This window comes from Rhinolophus ferrumequinum, chromosome 11, assembly GCF_004115265.2.
Source record: "Rhinolophus ferrumequinum isolate MPI-CBG mRhiFer1 chromosome 11, mRhiFer1_v1.p, whole genome shotgun sequence".
Classification (NCBI taxonomy): domain Eukaryota; kingdom Metazoa; phylum Chordata; class Mammalia; order Chiroptera; family Rhinolophidae; genus Rhinolophus; species Rhinolophus ferrumequinum.
The window spans coordinates 17,199,223-17,224,443 of NC_046294.1; the positions used below are offsets into that span (position 1 = coordinate 17,199,223).

At 40.4% G+C, this 25,221-nt stretch overlaps 1 pseudogene; it reads right to left on the reverse strand.

Annotated features, from left to right (window-relative positions):
- Window positions 1-12,780: 12,780 nt before the first annotated feature.
- Window positions 12,781-13,037, reverse strand: LOC117029654 (40S ribosomal protein S27-like; annotated as a pseudogene).
- Between the last annotated feature and the right edge of the window lie 12,184 nt (window positions 13,038-25,221).

A 25,221-nucleotide genomic window follows, 5' to 3' on the forward strand; every position in this document is an offset into this window, starting at 1 on the left:
AGGTAGGAGAAAGGTGGTAGTGTCTGGGGTTAAATTAGACCAGGCTCAAAGGACGGACCTGATACCAGCTGTTTAGGAATTAAGAGGTGGGTAAGAAGTGTAGATGTTGGACAGAGAGGTAGGTTTATTTTATCTTTGTGTCTCACCCTTACCATCATCTTGCCTGTCTCTCTTCCAAGACTGGTTTAGGTTCCGAGACATGTGATACCGACTATGACAATTACTTACTTTTATTTATCTCTTTGAGGTCAGGGAGCATCTGTGAGCCATTGACCATTGTATTCTCAGTGAATGGAAGTTGTAGATGGTCAATACATATTGATTGAATGAATGGATGGAGGTATATTGAAGCCTGTTTCAAAATGGGAGAATGATGCAGGTCGTGTATCCTCCCTTCCACCCCTCTTTTTCAATGCGTATGATTTGTCACTTTTTGCTTATGCAGCATCTAGCCCTTTTTTCCTATTACCGTGTTTCCCCAAAAATAAGACCTAGCTGGACCATCAGCTCTAAGGTATCTTTTGGAGCAAAAATTAATATAAAACCTGGTCTTATATAAGATCGGGTCTTATATGAATTTTTGCTCCAAAAGATTCATTAGAGCTGATCGTCCAGCTAGGTCTTATTTTCGGGGAAACATGGTAGTACATCTACCTTCCTTTTGGGGAATTCCCCATTGTGCTGGTAGGAGGGTTATTAATGACAGTGCCTGTTCCCTTTTCTTTGGAAGCAAAGCAGGTCAGATCATTTCCGTATGCATGTCCTGGACAGCCAGGGGCAGGCATGTGCTCCAAGTGCTATAAGATCTAGGGACATGGACCCCTGAGTGAGGGACCTACAGGAGGAGGGAGATGGAAGATCAGATTCAGCATAGTGGCAGCTATGTCCTGCTCACCAGCTTGTGCTCATTGTGTGACTCGTGCCGAGGAATCCTGCTGCTAAGCGCTGCGGCATTCCTGGTCTCTGCCTGGTTTTCAAGCCTGGACCTTAGAGCCTCCAATGACCCTTCCAATAAATTCTTTTTCCTAAATGTTTAAAAGTCAGTTTCTGCGACTTGCAACAAGAACTCTTACTTGTACGTGTTGGGAAAAATGGAGGATGCGTGAAGTAAGGGAAGGACATTGAATGTGTACTTTCTATTTGATAATGAGGCTCACGTAACTGATCTGATTTCCTTCCACAGATTTATTACTTTGGTTGACTAGAAAAGGAGAGCCAGAGACTTGGGTGCCTTCTGTGTATCAGGCACCACATAAGGGCTCTGTAATCTAATGTCAGCCAATCCAGCTCTGCAAGGTATTATGTCTGTTTTACTGTTGGGAAAACTGAGATTCAAAGAAGCAAATACATTACGCAAGTTCACGCGGACAGTAGGTGTTGGAGCAGTGGGTTTCAAGCCGGGATGCCTGTGCATGTTCCTTCCCCTATATCATTCCAGATGCACAGTCAGCCACTCTTCCCTCCCGTGTCCCCAAGACCTGGGCCGGACTGGGAGCCCTTAGGCCTCTTGCATATCTTAGGGGGCCCTTGTAAGCTGTAGCAGATTTACTTGTGGTAGTAGACTCGGTCGTAGCAGACTTAGCCTTCTTTTCCTTACTCTAATATGTAGTTACTTTAAAATTCTCTTTCGATGATACTGCCTTGTAGTTTTGCTTTTTTTTTTTTTAATTCACTATTGGTGGTGTTAGTAATCCCCATATAAATAAGAGACCATTTAGGATGAAAGGGGTGATTAAGTTCCAGTTATCAAAGGTGCTCTGTGGTGGTGTTAATATTTCCTGGTTGAAATTTGCTTTCAGAGGAATTGGGTATCATTGAATAAAGCAGGATATTTTGATGCCAGTGTTTTGACACTTGGTAACTGTCAGCTTTTGTGCAGTTTTTCTCCCTGAGAAATGAAGATTTCTGACTTTTGTCAGTAATGTTTGATGAAGGATAATGCTACTTATTTCCATTTCTAGTAAAAAGAACAAATTGGGATTTTTTTTTTTTTTTTTTTTTTTTTGGCAACAGTAGGTAATACCTACTTTATTATCCTAAAAAACAAACCACTGAAATTTCAGCGTTTGATAGAGATCGTGGGTCATTTGCTGCCATCAGCATTATAATCACTTAACAAACATTTTACTTAACAAACATTTGAATAGTGTTTATTATGTGCTCGGTCCTATTCTCTGTGTGTATATTTACAATTTTATAATCCTCTCAGCAACCTTATAAGTTGGGTCCTATTATTAGTCCCATTTTACAAAGTAGGAAATGGAGGCAAAAAGAAATGAAATAATGTGCCCTAGGTCTCGCATCTCATAAGTAGCGAGCCAGGACGCAGACCCCGGCAGTTTGTTTCCAGAGCTCACACTATTAACGCTGGCTTGGGTTGCCTCTCTTGCGTGCTAAGAAGTGGATAAAACACATACCCAGAGGGCTTTCTCCTTACCATACTACAGCCAAACAACCAGGTCATTCTTTTCATCTTGATTAGGACTCTCAGTTCATAATAGATGATTCAGCTAGATGCCTAGCTGCTCTTGGTTGGTATACTGTTTTCAGTGTTAGCTGAAGTATAAGGCCAATTTGAAGGAGTGCCCTCAGAAATTGCAGACATTCTCAAATGCAGAAGTTGGTGTTCTAGTCAGGTTAAATAATAAGCCCGCTAGATGTCAAAATTGATGGGAAATTGGTTATGACCTAAAACGTGGTATGGAAAAATTGGTCACTATAAAAATCGTTCTATGGTCTGATTGTTGACTGGGCCTGGCCGAAAGGTGAGCAAAACAACCCATTAATCATCGCAAAGTCTGTTGAACTGCACTCAAAACGGCTGACAATAAAAATGGGTGACTTAAGAAGACGACATGTAAAATGACTTGAGTGTAAGATGGATTCGATGAGTTGACAGTGAGATCTGGTGGGGCTGGCATATAGGTTATGGATATAAGGGGAGAATGGCAGAGAGGAGGCTGAAGAGTTGGAGCGAGAGAGGGCAAGTAGGGTGCGTTTTAGCTTATGGGAAGTGGGAGCCATGGAATTATGTTAAGGGGAAAGTGACATAATTAAATACAGATCTTAAGGCATCCCTTCAGAATCAGTGTGGGGGATGGATGAGTAAGGCAGACAATCAGTTGTTCTTTTCTACCCTTTGGTTTATTTTCTGAGTGCACCTGGCTTGGTTTGCCCTTAAGAACATTCTGGATGAAGATGATAGATCCTAATCAGCCCTTCCTTCCCATTCCAGAATGCCCCAGGTAATGTTCTTTAGAGGCATTCAGGATCTGAACAATGGTCAATTTTTATTGACGTGATAATTTTCTGCCATTATAAAACAATGTCTATTGACCTTTGGGACTCACAGATGTGGTAAGTCCAATTTGTTTGGAACCCCAAAATGCCAGGAGTCTGCCAGGGAAATAATGAAGGGTCATTTATCCTGCTGAGAGTCTCTTTAAAGGGAATCAATAACCTCATTGGAAAGAAAAATTGCATCATTTTTATGAGGCCTCTTTCCGGGTGAGTAATGCTCTATGGGTGTTTTAGCCGCCATTTATAGAATGTTTCCTCACGGCAGGCCTGGCCGCACGATGGTAGACAGGACCTTGTTTCATTTAAGATGGATTTTATTGCTCCCATTTCAGATGAGAACACTGAGGCCTGCAAATTCAACTCATTTGCCCACCATAACACAGTGAATAGGAAGGAATTTGAACCTGGGTTTATCAGACACAAAAGACCCTATACTACACTGATGTGTCTATGTATAAGTGTGTATGTGGGTGCATATGGTCAGGGAAGGTTTCAGCAAGCAAATCCTGAGGCAATACCAGACAATACTCCTAAAAGCTGTCTTGCCCACCAGGAAGTTGTCATGTTTCCTAAGGCGGTAGGATTTCTTTAGCAGGCTTGAAGGAGGTAAATAACTTGCTTTGGAGTGATTGTTTGAATTGTGTATTGGAAGTAGTCATTTGAAGAGTCAAATGTAACTAATTTAATTGGTTAAATGATATGCTTTTGAAGCAGGTTAGAGGGACTGAGTCCCTCTATTAACATATACAATATATCAAGTCCTTCAGCCTTGATGTATATGAGTATTTAACTGCTTATTATGTGCCAGGCATTATTTTAAGTACTTAACATATGTTATGATTCTTTTAATCCTTACAATACTCTGTAGGTATTGCTATTATTAATCATCCCCATTTCACACATTAGAAAACTGAGTCAAGAGAGGTTAATAACTTGTCTAAGTTCCTGTAATTAAACAGCATAGGTGGGATTCAAACCAGGGCAGTTTGGACCTTAAATCTATGCTCTGTACTCCCTCTGTTTATCATGCCCTCCATCTCCCCAAAAAATAACCCAACCCATCTAAGGGGCCCCCTTGTCCTCCTGAAAACAAGGTCATAACCTTGAATAGATCTATAAAGACTGGTTACAAGGGCCTGTCTCTAAGATGCCTCTTCTGCTGCTTTCTCTTTAACCAGTAAGAGATTTGCCCCCTGAGCCCTGGAGTCCAGGACGGCCCAGGCACACGGGCTGCAGAGGTGCCTGACACTCATGGGTGGATCTGTTTTTCTGTCTGTTTTTTCCTTTTCACCAACCTGCGAGGGGCTGGGTTTAAGATCTAGGCTGATGGTAATGAATTCTGCGAGGCATATTAGCCATTCCTTTGCTGTGACTAATGTGTTTAAAGGGCAGTCAATGGATTGAGAAGAAACTGGTGGCTATGGTGGAGGCATACGGTGGCCACTGGGGACTTAAGCTTTCCTTTTCCCACAGATCACAGGTACAATTTGAGGCGATGCTTGTGTGCCTTGTCTGCTGTGAGAATGTAAATCGCCTGAGGGCAGGGATGGCATCTGCCTTGCATTTCTGTGTCCCAGCCTCAAGCACAGTGCTCCACTCTTACCGTGCTTCCCTGAAAATAACACCTAGCCGGACAATCAGCTCTAATGTGTCTTTTGGAGGAAAAATTAGTATAAGACCCGGTCTTATTTTACTATAATATGAGACTGGGTCTTTAATAATATAATATAATATAATATAATATAATATAATATAATATAATATAATATAATATAATAATATATAATATAACATAATATAAGACCAGGTCTTATATTAATTTTTGCTCCAAAAGACACATTAGAGCTAATTGTCTGGCTAGGTCTTATTTTCGGGGAAACACAGTAGTAGAAGTTTTATAAGTTACTTCTGGATCCATCAGACTTTTACTTGTCCTTCAAAACTCAGAACATCATTATTCTTTACAGGTTTTCCTAATCTTTCATACTTCCCTTTCATCTTTGCAGACATAATTGCCCCTTCACCTGAATTCTTACAAGCTATGAGAACTTTGGTAAATTGTTTTACTTGTCTTTGTCTTAATATCCTTAACCTGTAAATTGGGGAGAAAGGTACTGTCCAGCTCTCACAGTTGTGAACATTTAATGAAATGATGTATTATATGAAAAGCATTTTGTTAAGTTTTGTGAGATATAGAAATGATAATAATAATTTTATCTATTAAATATGAGGTTCCTAAGGGATAAGAACCGTTATTTTACATGTCTGTATCTACATATCTTTGCTCTGAATAACCTGAACAGAGGCTTACAATTGCAGGTATAAGTAATTTGATTATTTTAAGGGAAATAATGGCACAAAGACTTCGTGGTTCTAGGGACACTTTAATGATTTCTCACTAATCTTTCTATCAGCTGAGAAGTATACGTAGCCAAAGAGGACTCTAAAAGGTTAATCATAAAAGATAGTGCTTCTGTTCTCACATCACTAGGTCAGATCAATATACACTTTCTCTTGGCTAATTCTGAGGGATGGTTCATTTAGTGACACTAATGGTTTCTATGACAGTCCTGAAGTGGAGGTTCCTAGACCCCCACTGAGGAAGGCGGAGACCTGGGAAATCATTTACCATTCCAGGGGAGACATATAAAATTCTTGGCCATGTAATTAGGGAATTTGCATATGAATTCTCAAACTAGGGGTATTGTAGGCTGCAGAAATAATGTCTGATCTGCAAGAAGAAGTCCGAAGCTGGAAGAAGCTGTGTGTCTGTTTCCTTCGTTGATTGAATCTCTTAGAAATTGCCCTGAGATAATTCTGAAAAAAGAAATCCAGTCTTATCCTTCATGCCTTGACCTCTTTGCCTCCCATTTAAGCAGGATTCACACATCAGTTTGGTGGAATAGCCTTTATTAATAATACTGATAATGGCTACCATTATTTAGAACAACAGCTGGCGTCATTTAAAAAGGCTTGTGTTAACCCATGGCCTTGCTCTCAGCATGGATGGCTGGTCTTTAGAATTTTGGTCTGGCTCTTCCCATGAAAGGAAATAGGAAAGATTGAAGACAGGAAATGAACATCACGCTAGCTTACTGCACAAGCCACATATTGTCTCTGCAGATTTTCAACTTGGGGATGTTTTGTAAGTGATTTTATCTGACAGTCCTTTAAGCAAGTCAACCTCAGTTTAGCAAATAATGTATCGGATGAGGGAGGAAATATTTTATTATTTTTGAGTGCGCCCGAGGTTGTAGACCTTTGGAGTTATCTTATCCCAGCACCACTATATGCAGAGAAGTAGGTAGTAATTTTTATTCACAGATGCAGAAACAGGGACTCAGAGAGGTGGAGGAGGAACTTGTTCCATGTCACATGGCTGGTGACCCAGGCTTGAAACACAGATCCATCTTGGTCTTTTCCACTAGGCTCTGTTGGGAGTTTGAGCTTCTAGGAGCTACTCTAAGCTCCTTCCCTCTCAACTATTTCCAACCTAGTGGATGTGGAAAGATGGAAAGGGCTTAAGAGTAGAGTAATGGCAGAACCATCCTACCCAGCATCTGAGGGCTTATGACCAGTGGCAGAGGTGGGGAGGGCTGTATTACCTGTGGTAAATGCCCACCTGCATCCGTGCAGATGGTGTTGAAATAAGGGGTGTGTTGGTACGGTTAGGAGTTTTTGCCCTCGGATCCTGTGCATTTCCAAGCACAGGTTCTGCCTCTGGATTCAGAGTTGCCTTTCTTTCATCACCCCCCATTCTAGGGGAGCTGGAGTGTGTAAACACTGCAGGCATCTCTTCACAGGCATTAGCTGTTTGTTTGGAGAATTAATTTATGTTCTTCTAAAGGAGTATTGATTTGAGTTAGGTGATTAAAGGCACTCGATAAAGAACCTGCTCAATCCATTCACCTGTGTTCCACTGGTTATGGAAAGGGATATATCATATCAATCTTTTTCTCATCAAGCAACTCTTCCTTTGCCTCGACCACTCTTCTGTTTTGCTGCCCTTGGACTTTCAATTAGGCTAAGAGACAGAATTCATTGTCTCCTGGGGAGATGTGAGGAGGAGGAGCAGTAGCGCAGAGTGCTCTGGAAAGCAGAAAGCAGAATGGCTTCACCTTTTAACTAGTTGTATAAGCTTGGAAAACAGAGTCATTCCAGGCCCCCTTGTCTTTCCTTCTCTCTCATCTAATTATTTCTGATTTCATATTGCAAATGTGTTTCGCACCGACTCAGTTTTCTTCCTTGCTTCTGGTGCCATCCTGATTCATGTCCTAATTGTTCTACCTATAGTACTGTCATAGCCCCTTTACCGATCTTCCCACTTCCAGCATCTCCTTCATTTCTCCAATCTCTTCTCCATCTTGCCACTAGGTATCTTTTCAAAGTTAAGTTCTGTGATGCCGGTGATACCTCTTGCTCCCCTGTTTGAAATCCACCAGTCTCCTCATTGCCAATAACACAAATTCTGAACTCATTAATATGGTCCATAACTTAGCTTATAGGACTGATTTTTGTCCTCAACCATCCTCACATCTGCTGGATTCTAGTCACACCATATGACCTGTCATTTATTGAGGAGACCACTGACTCACATTTCTACATCCTTCTTTTATGGTTTTTCCTTAGAAACTCATGTTCATCTTCAAGTTCCACCTTAGACACTCAAATATTAAAGCCTGTGCTGATTTCCTCAGCTCAGGAAGCATCAGACTCTTTCATTTGTCCCCCTTCCTACATAATATTTTGGCTATATCCTTAGTAGTTTTAAGATTATTTTTTAATACCTTTTTTTCTTTCTTGAAATGTGAGTTCCTTGAGAACAGGAATCATGACTTATTCATTCTTGCATTTCCAGAGTCTGCTGGAGAGTCTAATGTCTATTAAATGATAGATTGGAGGGATTTTTGCTAAAAAGTTTACCATCTTTCTTTCCTTCTGGGGGTGGAGTATACTTTTTTGCCCCACTGACTTTGAGCTTGGAGATATGACTTCCTTAGCCAGTGTAATGTGAACAGTCATGATGTAAACAGAGGTTTTAAATGTGCATGGATGGCTTGTCTTCTTGTGTGTCTGTGATCCGCTAGAACCATTGGTCCAAGGCAACTGGGGACACACATGGAGCAGAGTTGAACCAAAAGAAAGGCTTGACTTGAGTTCAGCCAACTTGAAGATCTATAAGCAAGAAATAAATGCTTCTTGCTTTAGGTCATTGGGTTTCAAGGTAGTTTTTTACTCAGTATTTTTACAGGAACAGCTTGACTAATACAGGTGCTCAAATGTTTGAACCAATACATGGATGGGTAGGTAACACAGAATTAAATAGGATGCTGCTATGGTCTGAATGTTTGTGTCTTCCAAGAATCCGTGTGCTGAAATCCTCACTCCCAAAGATGATGGTACTAGGAGATGGGGACTTTGGGGGTTCATAAGTCATGAAGCCACGTGGAGCCCTTATGAATGGGATTAATGCTTTGTACAAGAAAGCCCAGAGATTGTTCTCTCTTTCCACCACTGGAGGACACAGGAAGGAGGCGCTGGCCATGAGCTAGGAAAAAAGTCCTTATCAGAAGTGACCTTACGGGTGCCTTGATCTTGGACTTGACAGCTTCTAGAATTGTGAGCAATAAGTATTTGTAGTTACCCAATCTATGGTGTTTTGTTAGAGTAGCCCAGACAGACTAAGACAGATGAGTTAAAAGGATAAGAGAGGAAGAGCTCAGAAATTGTGAGCTGAATCATTATGTATTTATTTCTTGGGAAAGCGTGACGTTCGGACCTAATGATAACTCATCATCCAAGGGAAGTTTAGGATGGGATGACACTAAGTTATGGTAGTGGCATAAACTTTAGTGAAAGACATTACATTTCAGTTCTGCAAGCCTGGGATGGAGGCTGAAGCTTACAAATTTTAAAACTTGTAAGATAGAAATTAAGTTTCTCACTTGAATATTCATCATGGAAAACATAATCAGAAGGTAAATCTTCTGGGAAGAAAGTCACACAATGAATTCCTAATCCTAATAAAAATTAATATTGGATTGCAAGCTATTTTGGATTAACCATGCCACTGCCCCCTTCATTGTTAGTATGGATAGTTAAAACTTAACTGTCTGTCATTTTCTTGATCTTTATGGATATTTCTGTACTAATGCTGGTGTGATTGGCCTATGACTAGTTATTTTCTTTAGTTAGGGCACTCAGTTAATGAGTTCAGCATTAGAGGATTGTGATTTAAATGGGTTTAGAACTTTGTGTTCATAATCTCAGATGCATGCCAGGAAGACCTAGTGAGAATGTGTGACTGAACAAAAGTAACACTTATTTTATCTGCAGAAATTGGGTACCATTGAACACCTACTAGGAATTAAGTGTTTATGTGAATGAGACATTCAAATCATATAGAATAAGAGAAATGAAAGATGGAGAACTGCGTCAGCACTTGCATGTGGGACAGCTCCTGAGAGTGTAGCCTTTGTTCTGGGCGAGTCCGGGCAGGAGAAAATTAGGTTTGACCAGCCACCCTTCGAGAAGTCATGATGTAGGGAAGTGACTTATGAGTCACAAACTATCTTGCATTGTGTTTCCTGCCTCAAAGGCTCCCGGGTTCTTGAACTCTGCAGGGGTAAGTTCTTAGATTTTTGAACTCGGGGTTAGAAATTTAAGTTGCTTGCTTGAATATTAATCTTTGAAATGAGGAAAATGTCACAAGTTGTTGGCTTGATTTGGATGAATAAGGTCATGTTTGTATTTTGAGTAGAGGAAATTACATGCTTGAAGGTGTAAATTTGTACTTTCTGTTCTCAGCTTGTTGGGATATTGTGACATTTAGGGATTGTGCTAGTGTATCATTTGACCTATTCGTCTTCTTTACTCAATATGAGGCTACTGCATCTCCTCTGAGTTAGCCTGCTGTTAATTTAGGGCACAGAAAGATGTCACATGTTAGCTACTACTGTGATATTTTTTCTGTAATGGTTGCTCCTGTGTCTCTTTCTTTGCCCACCTACCACATTTCCCCAGTAACCTTGAGAAAGTTTTGGTTCTTTGGTCACTGGGAATGCTGTTAGAAGCTTCAAGAAAATGTTGAAATCTGGGGAAGGTGGTGCATGAGGTATAATAGGATTTCTTATTTTGAGAACTTGATACTTATCCTGTTCTGCCCTAAATATACTCCCCAAAAGCATGATCACTACAGAGCGTATAAGTTTCTACTCCTAACCAGTTTTAGAATACGAACATCATTCTTTAAAATGTTGGACAGAGCTGAATTTACATATGACTTGGTAATTATCTAAAATATTGGCTGTAATGCAGAGAACATAATTATGTGTCAGCATATCTGGATTCTGTAATGTGTCTCTGAAAGAAACTCTGTTCCTCAACTGCTTTCCTGGGTTACTGTAAGTCAGGATAGACCTGTTACTTGGAATAGTTGATAACAAAATGATGGCAGTAAGGCGTCATACAACAAACATGTTCAAATGCTGACTTACAGAGGCTGAGGATAGAGACAGAGGCTCCTGGACAAAAGTTAACTCTCCATCTTTGGGAAATTGGACGGGGAAAGAATCTAGAGAAACCTAGGTTGGTGGAAGAATGAGTTAGCTTCTTACATCTCATTACAGAAATTCTTTGATTCTTTTTTTTTGTTTTGTTTTTTGCATACTTTAGGGGGCTGCATACCATTATCCTAGCATACGTGTATGCAGAATATCAAAAGGGAGTAAACAGTTTTTTCATTGGCTCAGTGTCTTTATAATAAGAAATCTGAAGAAATGAACTAAAATATAGTGGTACCTCAGTTTCCAAATGTAATCCGTTCTGGAAGACGTTCGAGTTCTGAAACGTTCGAAAACAGCCAACAGCTAGGCCTCAGGATCTTGCACTCAGCGGAAGCCGCGTGACATATTCGACTTCTGAGGCGTGTTCGAAAACCGAAGCATTTACTTCCGGCATTCATAAACAGCATTCATAAACAGCATTCATAAACAGCATTTACAGCATTCATAAACCGAAATGTTCATCAGTGGAGACATTCGAAAACCGAGGTACTACTGTAACTACCTATGCAATTGTTATTAATACATGAGGACCATCAATTTCTTTTTAAGTCTTTCATTGTTAATTTCAGCGTAAGTTATGACTAGTTAGCGTAAGTTAGCACTTTGAAGTCTGCTTACACTAATAATTGTTCTGTTGCTACATGTGGTCTCCCTTGCATTATCTTCCTTCCACCTTCAGGTTTCATAAATCTGAGATTCATTCCTGACTGGTTGGAGGAGGAGATGAATTGTTTCCTTTTGAGCCTAAATAATGGTAGTGATGTTAATGCCGTCATCGCCTTTGAATTGCCATTTTGATGTAGAACTCTTGCATCCAAGATGGTGTTTATATCCCGTAGGTGGATAGATGTTTATTATACCTTTGTACAGTGTGATGGCTCAGAGCATGGAATCTGAACCAGACTCCTTGAGTTTGAATCCTGCTTCTGACCCTTACATGATGTTGGGTAAGTTAATTCATTTCTGTGCATTAATTGTTGCATCTGTAATAAGAATGATGATAGAACCCCGCTCACAGGGTGGTTCTGAAGAATAAACAAGTGAAGATTAATAACGTGTCTGACACATGTTCTGTGTGTTAGTGATGATGATGAGCTGCGCAGTCAGCACATCACGCCGGATGTGTGTGCTTGATGATGGAAGAGAGATGTGACCATGAACCTCCGCCATCTGTTGCTTACCTTTCAGCTTCTTTTTGGTGTGAGGTTGGAGAGTTGCAGTTATTCCTGAAGGCAAAGAAATACATGAAATGTGCTCACACGGACCTTTGGACTTAACAGTAGAGGCAAAATTCTGCAAGTGTTATTTTTCAGTACTGTCTTTTCAATCAAGGGACGTATTGTACTTAAATCGATTTGTAGTTATGATGTCTCTCCTCAATTTGTGCCTGTCTTCTTTCCATCTTTTCCTTTCTCTCAAGGCAATTTCTAATATGGATGTAACCCCTCAGTGTTAGCTCCGTAAGTTTTCTCAAAACATCACTGCAGAGGGTGCACAGAGATTGGGATGCTGAAATTTCCGGTGTGATTGAAAAGTGAGAGAGGACAAGACTTCCAGGTTTGGGGGCATAGTTGTTAATAGACTAATTAGTGCTTGGGGAAACATGCTGGGATCTTCAGAAGGAGCTAAAGAATTGCATGATTTGATGGAGAGGGTTTTATAAATTTGTCATGCCAGTCTCTGGCAGAAATTTCAGTCTTCCAAGTACAGACAGGTAGGCAGGTCACTTTGGTACCTTGTTCTGCTTTCATTGGAATCCAGATCTTTACCCTGCCTGTCCCGGCATCTCCTACCTTTTCTAATGTGTCTTCTGGAACCACCACTCCTTTGAGAACATATTTCTTTTTTTTTTTAATGTTTTATCCAAAATATGTTTATTGGGATGACTCCTTACTCATCTTGATTCGGGGTGCTTTTAGTGCTGCTTCGTTCTGAAGGAGCAGCCTGCTATAAGCATTATTTTTCCTCCTGCACACTGACAGAGGACAGTGAAGCAGCCACCACACAAAACTACCATTTGTGCATGGCTGAAGACGGTGGTGATTTGCATCCTGGGCACTTCATGTCCATGAAGTAGGAATTGGGGCTCTGCACCAGGTGCATCTTCTTGTGTGTCCTCCTCTCCTCTTCTGGAGAGGGATGAAACAGATCCTTAGTGAGAGTCACGTTTTTGTGGGGAGGTCGTCACCTCCGGAAAAGCGAGTTTTTCTTTATATCACAACTTTGTCCGTGAATTTTTTTCTCCCCTTTTTTGCACTATCAAAAAACCAGTGTCGATTTGCACAACCATGTTCATGGCAGCATTATTCATAATAGCCAAGAGGTGGAAGCAACCGAAATGTCTATTGACAGATGACTAGATAAAGAAACGGTGGTATGTACATACAATGGAATACTATATAGCCTTGAAAAAGAAGGAAATTCTATCACATGGATGAATTCTACAACATGGATGAATCTTAAAGACACTATGATAAGTAAAATAAACTGGTCTCAAAAGAACAAATACTTTTTGATTCCACTCATGTGAAGTATGTAAAGTAGTCAAAAGTATAGAAACGGAAAGGAGAAGGACAGTTGCCCGGGGTGGGGGGAAGTCATTATTCAGTAGGTATAGAGTTTCAGTTTTACAATATGGAGAAGTTTTAGACATTTGTTGCACAACAATGTAAAAATACTTCCTGAATTGTACACTAAAAATGGTTAAGATGGTAAATCGAGTGTCATGTATTTTTTTGCATTAAAAAAAAAACTAAAAAAACAAAAACAAACACAAAAATGGTGATGATACTATTAACCTTGATGATACTATTAACCCCTGATGATACTATTAACCTTGAATTTCCCGCTGTACATGGTGAGTTGGACCGGTTCTTGTTTGTAATGTGCTTCCAGGGCCCTCACTCTTTCTTTCCTCTTGAATCTCATGTCATTTAATGACGTTACCCTCTTTCCAAGTTCTTTGATGTCAGGTGTTCACCACTGGACGCTCTTGTTTCTGTCCCCATGACTTCAGTGGCTGCCTCCGTCTTGCTTTGCCAAAAAACTGACTTCAGCCAGTTTTTGGATTATTTTACCTCTACTAAAATAATACATGTACCATTTTAGAAAAAGGACAAATAAAAGATGAAAAATGAAAAAAGTGTACCTGCAGTTCAGGCATAACCCATTAGCATACAACTAACACTCATCTCTTGCCTTGTAAATAACATCTTTTTATTTAACAACACATCAGGCCGATCTTCCCATGGAGCTGACGTTTGTGCTCTATCAGGTTTGGCCATTTCAGTTCCAGTGGGATCGTTCCACCTCAGTTTGGCCACATTTTTGACCTCCTCCATATCTCATCGCAGTCGGTCTTCTTTCCTCCAGTCACAACCTTCTGTTTTTTTCCTCTGTGTCTCGTCATCTCCCTCGGGCACTTTCCACTTAATCTGACCCAAGAGCAAGAGGGCTGGGCTTGCTGATTGATCAGGGCACCCGTGGGCACAAGCTCTCAGAGGCAGCAGCAGGCTACAGGTGTGGCTCCCCGCTCTGTATTTCCAGACGTGGCTTTTAGCTCAAACCCTGGTAATGTGGCGAGTGGTATGTGCACATAAACTGGATGAAATATCCGGGACTGAGTTCCAGCTTTTCCACTTCACAGGCACTTCAGTGTCCTCATCTGCTCTTCATGTGGTTGCTGTTAGTGACAAACACACTGATACCCAGAAAGTGCTTGAAACAGGGCCCAGCGTTGTAACAACCACTTTGTAAATGGTGTCAGCTAGTATTTTTACTGTAGAGAGATTTAGAATTGATGATGGTTTCTGAACACCACTCAGATCGGTATGTTTCATTCCCACTGACGTCCTCTTACTTTAGATGCCTTGTCCCCATGCCAGGCTCATAACCGCTCCTGTCTGCACAATTGTACGCCTCCAATTCGTTCTTTACACTGTAGCCAGAGGGAGTTTTCTGAAATACAAATCTAATGAGGAGCCTCCTCTGACCAAGACCCTTCAGTGGACTCTGACTGGACCACCCTTCTCTTCTTCCTCCCAGGCCTTGTGAATGGCTACCCCACCGATCTTCAAGATACAGGGGAGCTGTCGTTGCTCCAGAAGGCCCCCCACAGCCTCTCTTGCCTGCCAGGCCTGGGCTAAGTGTCTGCTTTCTCGGCCACAGCAGATCATGCCTTGTACTGTGATATCCTCCTCTGCTTTCCCCATTCGTCTGCAAGCGCCTTGAGGGCAGGAGACAGTTGTCCTGCATCCTCAGTCTCTGGTGTAGCAGCTGGGCCACGATCCCTGATAGGAATCAGTTTCATTTCTGAGAATCTGTTTTCTTCCCATATGGCTGCTCTCGGTTGTTACATGTTGACTTTTGAGAGTTTCATTCCAAGGGTGGATTTTTGTTGACCTTGTCCTCACATTCTCAGTCCGCTGTACCTCTTTTTGGTCACCAGTCTCTTGTCTTCTTCATAACCTCTATGTGTAGAACCTTCTATCCTTTCATTGTTTTTCTCTACTCTTAACAGTAGTTTGTCTACTTCCCTATAATTATACTTACCACCGTCGGCCGAAATTAGTAAATCGTTCTAGTGTCTGCTTTTTCTTGCGATTGTGAGCAACTCCGTGGGTAGGGACATTGGCTTCTCAGCCTCCCGTTTCTATAACATCTTGGTTTAGAAGGATTTTGGGAAGTAGTAGTCAACTGAAATCCAAAGCTTCAAGCGGGGAGGTCAAAGCAACCCATTTTTAGGACCCCCTACTCTGGAAGCCCATTATTCATACAGTAGTGAAATTTGCAATTTTAGAACTCTTATATAGAAAAAATGCCACGAAGAGGTTGTCCTTAACTGTTTCTAGGACCTATGTCAAGCTCAAATATATGACGAATGCTTGATATATATATAATTTTATGTGTTACCTGAGGATGATGAGGATTGGTTCTGGATGACAGCTCCAGTTCTCGATTCTTCTTTTGTAATGTGGGTATAATAATACGGGGGTCCCAAAAAATGTATATAAGTGGACACTGGTCAACGTTGCTCAAGCAGTAGTTCGCCATAATCAGAAGTGTCTGGACGCTGATGGTATCCACGTTGAGCACCTCTTGTAATTGCAGACGTCAAACGTGACTTGTATTCATCTTTTGTTATCAGTATATATTGAGTATTACAATTTTAATAGCTTTTTTCCTTTCTTAAAGTGTGTATACATTTTTTTTTGGCACCCTCTGTAATATCTACCACATAAGGTTGTTGTGAAGATTAAATGAATTAATTCTTATAAAGCACTTAGAGAAATCCTGGCACGTAGTTAACATTAAAAAAAAGATAGCTATTATTGCGCCGTGGCAAAGTGTTTTATGTGCATTTTATGTGCGGTGTCTTATTTTATTCACATATTAATTCAAGGCATTTCCCCTCAATTTTTGGAGGCTCACAATGTCAAATAACTTCTTTAAGATCACACAGCTCTAAAATGGCAGAGTCGGGGTTTGACCTCAGTTTTATTTGACTCCAAAGTCCATGTTCTTTTCACTATGCTGCCCTTTCAGCAGGGCAGCCAGCGCGGCCCAGCATGGCCACGGCTGACATTGTTTTGCACGTGAATATCTGGGTTAAATGGCTCAAATTTGTCTTTGTGGTGCCTAGTCTCTGTATGTATTTGACTTTTGTAATTTGGAGAACTGGATATTGTGTTAGGAATCTGATTCTATCCATGCAGAGCAGAGTTTTGCAACCTCCACGATATTGGTATTCGGGGCTGGATAATTCTTGGTTGTGGAGGCCGTCTTGTGCATTCGAGGATGCTTAATAACATCCCTGGCATTGACTCACCAGCTTCCCATAGCATCTTCTGTCTCCTGGGTGTGTCAACTGGGTGTGCCAACTGTCACCTGTGGGTCAAAATTGCCCCTGGTTGAGAATGACTGACTTGGAATATAAGTCTCCTATTCACTGTCATTTGTTCCCAGGACATTTATCTTTAAGAGGGGATAAACCTCAATTGAATCAGTCTTAATCAGCAAGTATTTCCAATGTTTACCAGTCTTTTTAAGCTCAGCCATCTGCAGCTGCTGCCTCCCTTGACTTGCAGGTCACGTTATCTTCTAAGTGACCAAGAAAGCTTGCCCTGCCCACCTTGTATGAGTCTACTAGCGCTGCCATAGCAAACCACCATAGACTGGGTGGCTTAAACAACAGAAATGAATATCATTACGGTTCTGGAGGTTGAAAGTCCAAGATCAAGGCTTGGATTTTATCTGTTATAAACCCACTTGGCTTATCCCGGTAGCCTCTTCACAGTCTGCTTGACTTTTGCTTCCCTTATAGTCTGTTCTCAGTACTGCAGCAAGGGTAGATCTTTATTTTTAAGTAAGTCAATTATACAGTTCCTTTACTCAAAACCCTCTAATAGCTGCCCAGCACAGTTAGAGTAAAAATCAAAGTCCTAAGGTGCTACTGGATCTGCCCCCTCTTCGTTTTCTGACCTCGTCCCTTCCCATTCTCCGCACTCTTTCTTTTATGACCACACTGGCTTCCATGCTGTACATCAAGCATGTCAAGGACACCTGGATCCCAGGGCCTTTGCACTTGCTGTTCTCTCTGGCTGATACCTATATCCATAAAGCTCACTCCCAAATTTACTTCTGCTCTGTAGTCTTAAGCCATCTTATGAATAAATTCTGTACATTATAGGCCCTCAATAACTATTTGTTGAATAAATGAATAAATAGATGACCTGTTTTATCTCTTTAGAATATTTTAGGGTATCTTCTGATATTCCTAAATTTCACAATGATGGACGTTAGTGTGGTTATTCTTTATCCTTTGTGTTGGGTACTTCTTTGACCTTCTCATTCTGGAAAGTGATATCCTTCAGTTCTGAAAGTTCTCTTGCATTATTTCTTTGCTTCTCTCTCGTGTGTTTCCCTAGTTCTCTATGTCTAGAATTTTTTACGTTTTTGCTTGTTTTTCTCCTGTCAGGGGACTTTACTTCAACTTCTAATCCTATCTATTGAATGAATATACTTTACAATATCTGGTGTTGTGGCATACCGTTTTCTTTAAATATGTTTTCTTTTTTAATTTATCAATTATAGTTGACATATGATATTATATTAGTTTTGGTTGTACAACATACTGATTAGACATTTATATAACTTATGAAGTGATCACCCCAATAAATCTAGTACCCATCTGACACCATATATAGTTATGACAGTATTGTTGACTATATTCCCTATGCTGTACTTTACATCCCCGTGACTGCTTTTTTTTTTTTTTTTGACTGTTTTTATAACTGGCAATTTGTACCTCTTAATCCCTTCCCCTTTTTCACCCATCCTCCAAGTCCTACTCTCATCTGGCAACCATCAAAATGTTCTCTGTATCTATGAGTTTGGTTCTGTTTTGTTTGTTTGTTTATTTTGTTTTTTAGATTGCACATATGAATGAAATCGTGTCGTACATACTATTTTCAATCATTCCTGTTTTAGTAATTTTCTTTTAAAAATACAAATTGTTCTTGCTTCACAGGTACAATATCTTCTTTCCTCTTTTGAAGATATTAATTATATCTTTTTAAAGCTTTACTGCATTGCCACTGTTTGCAATTATGGAAAAGTGTTTGGAAGTGACTGGAAACTCTTGGTGGTGACAGAGCTTCAGTGAAGGCTTATAAGGTGATCACTTGACATTTTCATTGGTGGATCTCTAATTGTCAGTCTGTATAATTCTTTTCCCCTGTTTAGGTCAGTTTCCCACAGAGAAAGAGACCTCTACCTCCCGCCTCAGGTATATGTGTTGGGGGGTGGTGGGTATGTATGTGGGAGGTGTAGCTCAGGATGGCTGCCAGCATTCTGGGAGGCAGGGAGGAGGAGATAGGAGTCTCGAGGCTCCACACCAGAGTTCCACTGGTTTATTCTCTTTTCAGTGAGATTTCCTTGCTCCTACTTTCATGTGGACCTGCTGTTCTTCAGACCGGAATCACTCTTGGTCAACTTCTCTAGAGATTAGAAGTCCAGTCTTGGGTTGTTGTGGGGCAAGGAAGACACCAGCTGTGGGGCATCAGTTGAACTCTTGAGCTTCATACAAACTTTCACACTATTTTTCCATTTTCAGCCTGATCATACTTGGAGCTGCAAAGGTACTTGCTCTCCACTCCCTGAGCATGCTGTAAAAATAGATTTTGTTTTTGTATCTTTTGACCCTCCCCATCCCAAAACCTATGTTTTAGTTTCCTCCACTTTGCTAAGTCAGTGACACTCGCCCAACTCCTTAACAATTTCCAAAACGTTGACATGTCCAATCCGCTGGTATCTCTTAGTCTATATTTTTTTTGTGTGCATTTATAAATTAAAAACATTTTAATGGTCTTTTTTTGAGGGGAAACTGGTAAATATATGTGTTGAATTTGCTTCATTTTTCCGTAAATCCATTCTTCTTCCTGAAATTCGCCACCTCCCTGGCTTCTATTCTGTCACTCTCTGCTTTTCACGGGCTGCTCTTATTTTGCTTTTCCCTTCAGCAGTGGTCTTTCCCAGCCCTCCCTCACTAGTTCTTCTTTTATTCTTGTGTTATGTATTTTGATAAAGTGACCTCCATATTGTGTCATGGTTTTACTAACCCCTGTAGGTGAATAACTCACATATCTCTGTCTCCTGCCCTGACTTGGTCTCCTAGTTTCACATTCCAGTAGCCAGTTATCATGTGGACCTAGCCACTGAGTTGACCCATAAGCATCTCCTAGCATTCAGTATGCACAAAACAGAACAGTGTCTGTTCTCCTGCTCGTACCAACTCCTTCTTCTACCTGTCATCCGTAGTCCCAAGGTGGAAGTCATCTTAATCTCCGACCTTTTTTTCCTACTCCATAGATCCAGATGACCACCAAATCCTACCAAGTTTTCCTCCCACATATTTTCTTGAAAATCCATCCCCTTTCTTTGTCTCTATGATGTCTGCTCTCATAACTTCCTTTCTGCTCGACTGCCACAGCCTCCTAATTGCCACCTGCTTCTGTCTTTTCCCTTTTAAATTTATCCTCTGCTCAGGTACCAGAGTGACCTATCCAAAGCATAAATCTCGGCATATAGCTCCCCTGCTGAAACCCCTTCAGCGGCTCCCCTGTGTGGAATAAAATCTATGTTCCTTGGCGCGGGATACAAGGCCTTGTCTGGCCTGGCCCTCGTTCATCTCTCCTGCTTCATGTCGTTTCACTCCCGGCCTCACATGTTCACTCTTGTAGTATAGAACTGCCTGTTTTTATCTCCTCCCTTTAGGTTTCTTGCTTCTGCACCTGTGCTCCTGTCATTTCCTCTGCCCCATACCTTTTTTATTTCACTTGACAAAAATGGATCTTATACCTTCTTCAAGATATAACTCATCATGCATATTCTTCCCCAAGAAGAAGCTTCTTATTTCTCTGGTTTTGTGAAGTATCTCTTCTCTGTGCTTCTATATATCCATGTGTGCACACCACCATTCTAACATTTAACACATATATGTGCATGTGTTAGTCACACACACACACACACACACACACACACAGACAGACACACGGCTTATATAGACCCGGTCTTATATTAATTTTTGCTCCAAAAGACGCCTTAGAGCTGATTGTCCGGCTAGGTCTTATTTTCGGGGTAACACGGTATACTGTTCGGGGTAACACGGTGCCAAAAAATGTATACAAGTGGACACTTTGGTCAATGTTGCTTAAGCAGTAGTTCGCCTTAATCAGAAGTGTCTGGACACTGATGCTAACCACTTTGAGCACCTCTTGTAATTGCAGAAGTCAAACGTGACTTGTATTCATCTTTTGTTATTGGTATATATTGAGTAATACAATTTTAATACAGTTTTCCTTTCTTAAAATGTGTATACATTTTTTTGGTGCACTGTGTGTGTGTGTGTGTGTGTGTGTGTGTGTGTTATAAAGTTTGTTTCAGTGACCCTGGCAGACTGCAATTTCCCCCAGATAAGGAATTCTTCATTGTTTTCGATGGCTAGCACATAGCTGGTATTCAGTAATTAGAGATCAAATGGAAATGATCCTACATATAAATTGTTTCTTGGTGGCTTAGAGCAGCAAGAGCTCTGAACTGAGGAAGAGTGTGGCAGGTGGTGGCATTATGGTTACGATGGGAACAGACTGTGCGACAGAGGTGATTATCTGGCCTTGGTTTCTCTTGCTACTTTGAATATTTCATGTGGTCAATGTTGGGGAAGGGTGTTTTCTGATATGGAAGTGTCGGATGGCAGGGAAGAGAGAATGCTCTGAGACAGTTTTCCTTCTAAGTTGATGAGTTGAGCATGCAAAGAAAAGCTGGATGTGACTTGGGTCATCACCATGGGTTAACAGGTAGGATTTTATATTGTTAGGTGATCTAGAAGAGGGTTGGTAAAGTGTGTATGGATTCTACAAGTGTCTGGCAAGTGGGACTGGATTGGTAGAGAGACAGGCAGTGTTGAAATAAATGAAGAGTGACATTTACTTTCACCTTCCTCACATATCAAACTTCTCCTGATCTGTTCCCAAATGTCTCTGGGCCATGTCCAGTTTGCAGATGGCAGTGGATATCCTAATGTTGCATGTAGGCTCCTCAAGACAACCTCTCATAAATAGCTCCCATGCCCTGGGAGACGTGCCAAAATACATTTATTTTCATGATGACTGCAGAGATGCGAAAAAGCAAACAGCACATTAGTGGCCTTCTGAGTTCTTGTGCAAATGGAGTGTGAAATTGTGGCTTGATGCTCCAAAGCTATACCTTTTTGTCTCCCTGATGATGATTAAGAGAAGCCTGGCCTGATTTGATGGGGAGGGGGTGTGTGTGTGTGTGGAGGTGGGGGGAGGCAGATGGACAGTGAAAGAGTGGCTGGTGAGGGGGAAGGAGTGGAATGCACACACTCCTTCAACAGTGCTTCATTTGACCTTCAGGAAATTGGAATAGAAATCATGTGACAACGTCTGCCTGGAAATTAACTGCCTCTGTTTGTTCCGGACCCTGGGATTGATGAAAGAGCCAGGGGATTCTGACCACAGAATTATAATAAAGGGAAATGTCTCAAGCAATTATTAAATATTTAAAGAATCATTTCAACACTAGCTTGTCAGATGGAATGAATGAAATTGAAATGATTTTTAAACATTATTTCCAATGGCAAGGATAGAAATTCAGGGATGAAAATTACTCCGTGCCATAAAGAAAATATTTGAAATTTGTTTTTGTGACACTGGTGTTTCTGCATCACCTTTCATCCCAAATGTTAATTAAGGAACAGTATGCCCAGGAGGTGGATCAAATGAGGAATCCAAAAGAAAAGGACATGGTCAAGGGTTTTTTTTTTGCAGTATTTGCAGTATCATTAAACCAAGGTGTGCAGAGGACAAGGGGACATTAATTCCCAGTTCAGTTGAGATATTCTTCATCCAAATAAAGGGAGGCAAGAGCTTTGTTTATAGTTTCTTTTCTTGTCTAGACTGGACAATGTGAGATGAATAGGTGGTAAAATATAATTATTTATCAGCGATGCCATAGAGGTTTTTCTTTACTGGATATAGTAAACAGTGTGGCTTACCTTCCCAATCCTCATTCCTCCTTTTTTTTGATGAAAACCCTGAATTTGTTCAAGGACTCACTTCTGGTAGACTTCCAGTTGCCTACCCAATATCAATTTTTACTCACAGAAATTTAATTTCATTATGAGCAGTAAAAATGCCCAGCTAAAGAACTGTCTTTTTCAGCCACTCTTTTTTAAAAATTGAAATATATTTGACATATAACACTGTGGAAATTTAAGGTGTACAATATGTTGATTTGACATATTTGTATATTGTAATATGAGTTTCATTGTACGAATAGTTAGCACCTCTATCAGGTCACATAATTATTTCTTTTTTGTGGTGGGAATAATTCAGATCTAGTCTCCTGGCTTGTTTGATGCTTATGATAGAGTATTGTTGTCTGTATTTACGATGCCATGCGTTAGGTCTCCAGGACTTGTCCTGCAGTTGCAAGTGTGTACCCTTAAACAACATCTCTCTGATTCCCCTCTGCCGCCGCCCCCTTCAGCCCCTGGTAAGCACCGTTGTACTCTCTGTTTTTATGAGTTGCCTTTTTTAGATTCCACGTATAAGTGAGATCATACAGTATTTGTCTTTCTTTCTCTGGCATCTCACTTAGCATAATGTCTGCAAGCTTCATCCATACTGTTGCAAATGGCAGGATTACCTTCTTTTTCATGGCTGAATAATATTCAATTGTGTGTGTATGTATATGTGTAGACACACCCACACGCACACACACACACACACCCACACATGTTCTTTATCCATTGACAAGCTCTTAGTTTGTTTTTCCATATCCTGGATATTGTGAATAATGCTGCAGTAAAATAAACACAGGAGTGCATATCTCTCTTTGCTATCCTGTTTTCACTTCCTTTGGATATATACCTAGAAGTGGAAGTGCGGCATTGTATGGTAGTTCTGTTTTTGTTTTTTTGTGGCACTTCCATATTGTTCCCATAGTGGCTGAACCAATTTACGTTCCCGCTAACATAAGGGTTCCCTTTTCTCCACATCCTCGCCAACACTTGGTATCTCTTGTCTTCTGAATGATGGTCATTGTAACACGTGTAAGGTGATATCTCACTGATGTTTTGATTTGCATTTCCCTGGTGATTAGTGATGTTGAGCACCTTTTCATGTACCTGTTGGCTTTTGGATGTCTTTTTTGGAAAAATGCTTACTTAGTTTCTCTGCCTACTTTTTTGATCGGATTGTTTTTTGCTATTGAGTTGTATAAGTTCTTTATACATTTTGGATATTAACCCCTTATCTGATATATGGTTTGTAAATATTTCCTCCTATTCTATAGGTTGCCCTTTTATTTTGTTGATTCTTTTTTTTTTTAAATTAAAATTTACTGGGGTGACTATGGTTAGTAAAATTACACAGGTTTCAAGAGTACAATTCTGTAATACATCATCTATAATATCACATTGTGTATTCACCAGCCAGAGTCAGTTCTCCTTCCATCACCATATATTTCACACTGTTTACCTTCTTCCACCACCTTTGTTGATTCTTTTGCTGTACAGAAGCTTGTAAGTTGATGTAGTCCCATTTCTTGACTTTCGCTTTTGTTGTTTATGCCTTTGGTGTCATATCCAAAAATTCATTGCCCATGTTGAGGAGATTCTTTCCTCCATTTTCTTCTAGGAGTTTTATGGTATCACGTCTTATATTTCATTATTTGATCCATTTCAAGTCCATTTTTGTGAGTGGTGTAAGATAGGTGTCCAATGTCATTTGTCTGTATGCGTTTATCCAGTTTTCCCAGCATCATTTGTTGAAGAGACTATCTTTTCCTCATTGGGTATTCTGGGCTCCCTTGTCGAAGAGTAGGAGACCATATATGTGGGGGGTTTCATTCTGGGCTGTCTATTCTGTTCCATTGGTCTATGTGTCTATTTTTAATGCCACTACCATAGTGTTTTAATTACTATAGCTTTGTATAGTTTGAAATCAGGAAATGTGATCCTGCTGGCCTTGTTTTTCTTTCTTAAGACTGCTTTGGCCATTCAGGGTCTTTTTGGTTCCATACAAATTTTAGGATTTTTTCCCCCTATTTTTGTGAAGAATGCCATTGGAATTTTGATAGGAATTGCATTGGGTAGTATGGACATTTTAAAGTATTAATTCTTCCAATACATGAACACAGGGCGTCTTTCCATTTGTTTGTGTCTTCTTTCATTTCTTTCAACAATATTTCGTACTTTCCAGTGTACAGCTCTTTCACTTCCGTGGTTAAATTTATAACTAGGTATTTTATTGTTTTTGATGCTATGGTGAATAGGATAATTTTCTTTATTTGTTTTTCAGATGTTTTATTTTTATTATATAGAAATGTAGCTGACTTCTGCATGTTGATTTTATGTCTTGCAACCTAATCGAATTTACTGATTAGTTCCAACAGGTTTTTGGTTGGGTCCTTGGGATTTTCTATATACAAAATCATATCATTGCAAATAACAATAATTTTACTTCTTCCTTTCAAATTTGGTTGCCTTTTATTTCCTTGTCTTGCTTAATTGCTCTAGTTAGGACTGCCAGTGCTGTATTAAATAAGAGCGGTGAGAGTGGGCCTCTTTGTCTTGTTCCTTATCGTAGAGGAAACACTGTCTGTTTTTCACTGTTAATGTTAGCTGTGAGTTTGTTGTGTATGGTAGGGGTGATCATGTGACGCAATTCTGGCCAGTGAGATGAAAGGGGGCTTGTTATGTGGGGTACTAGAAAAGCTCTTAAAAAGGGAGCAGTGTCACTTGGTCTCTTATTTCCCACCCATTTCTATGCTT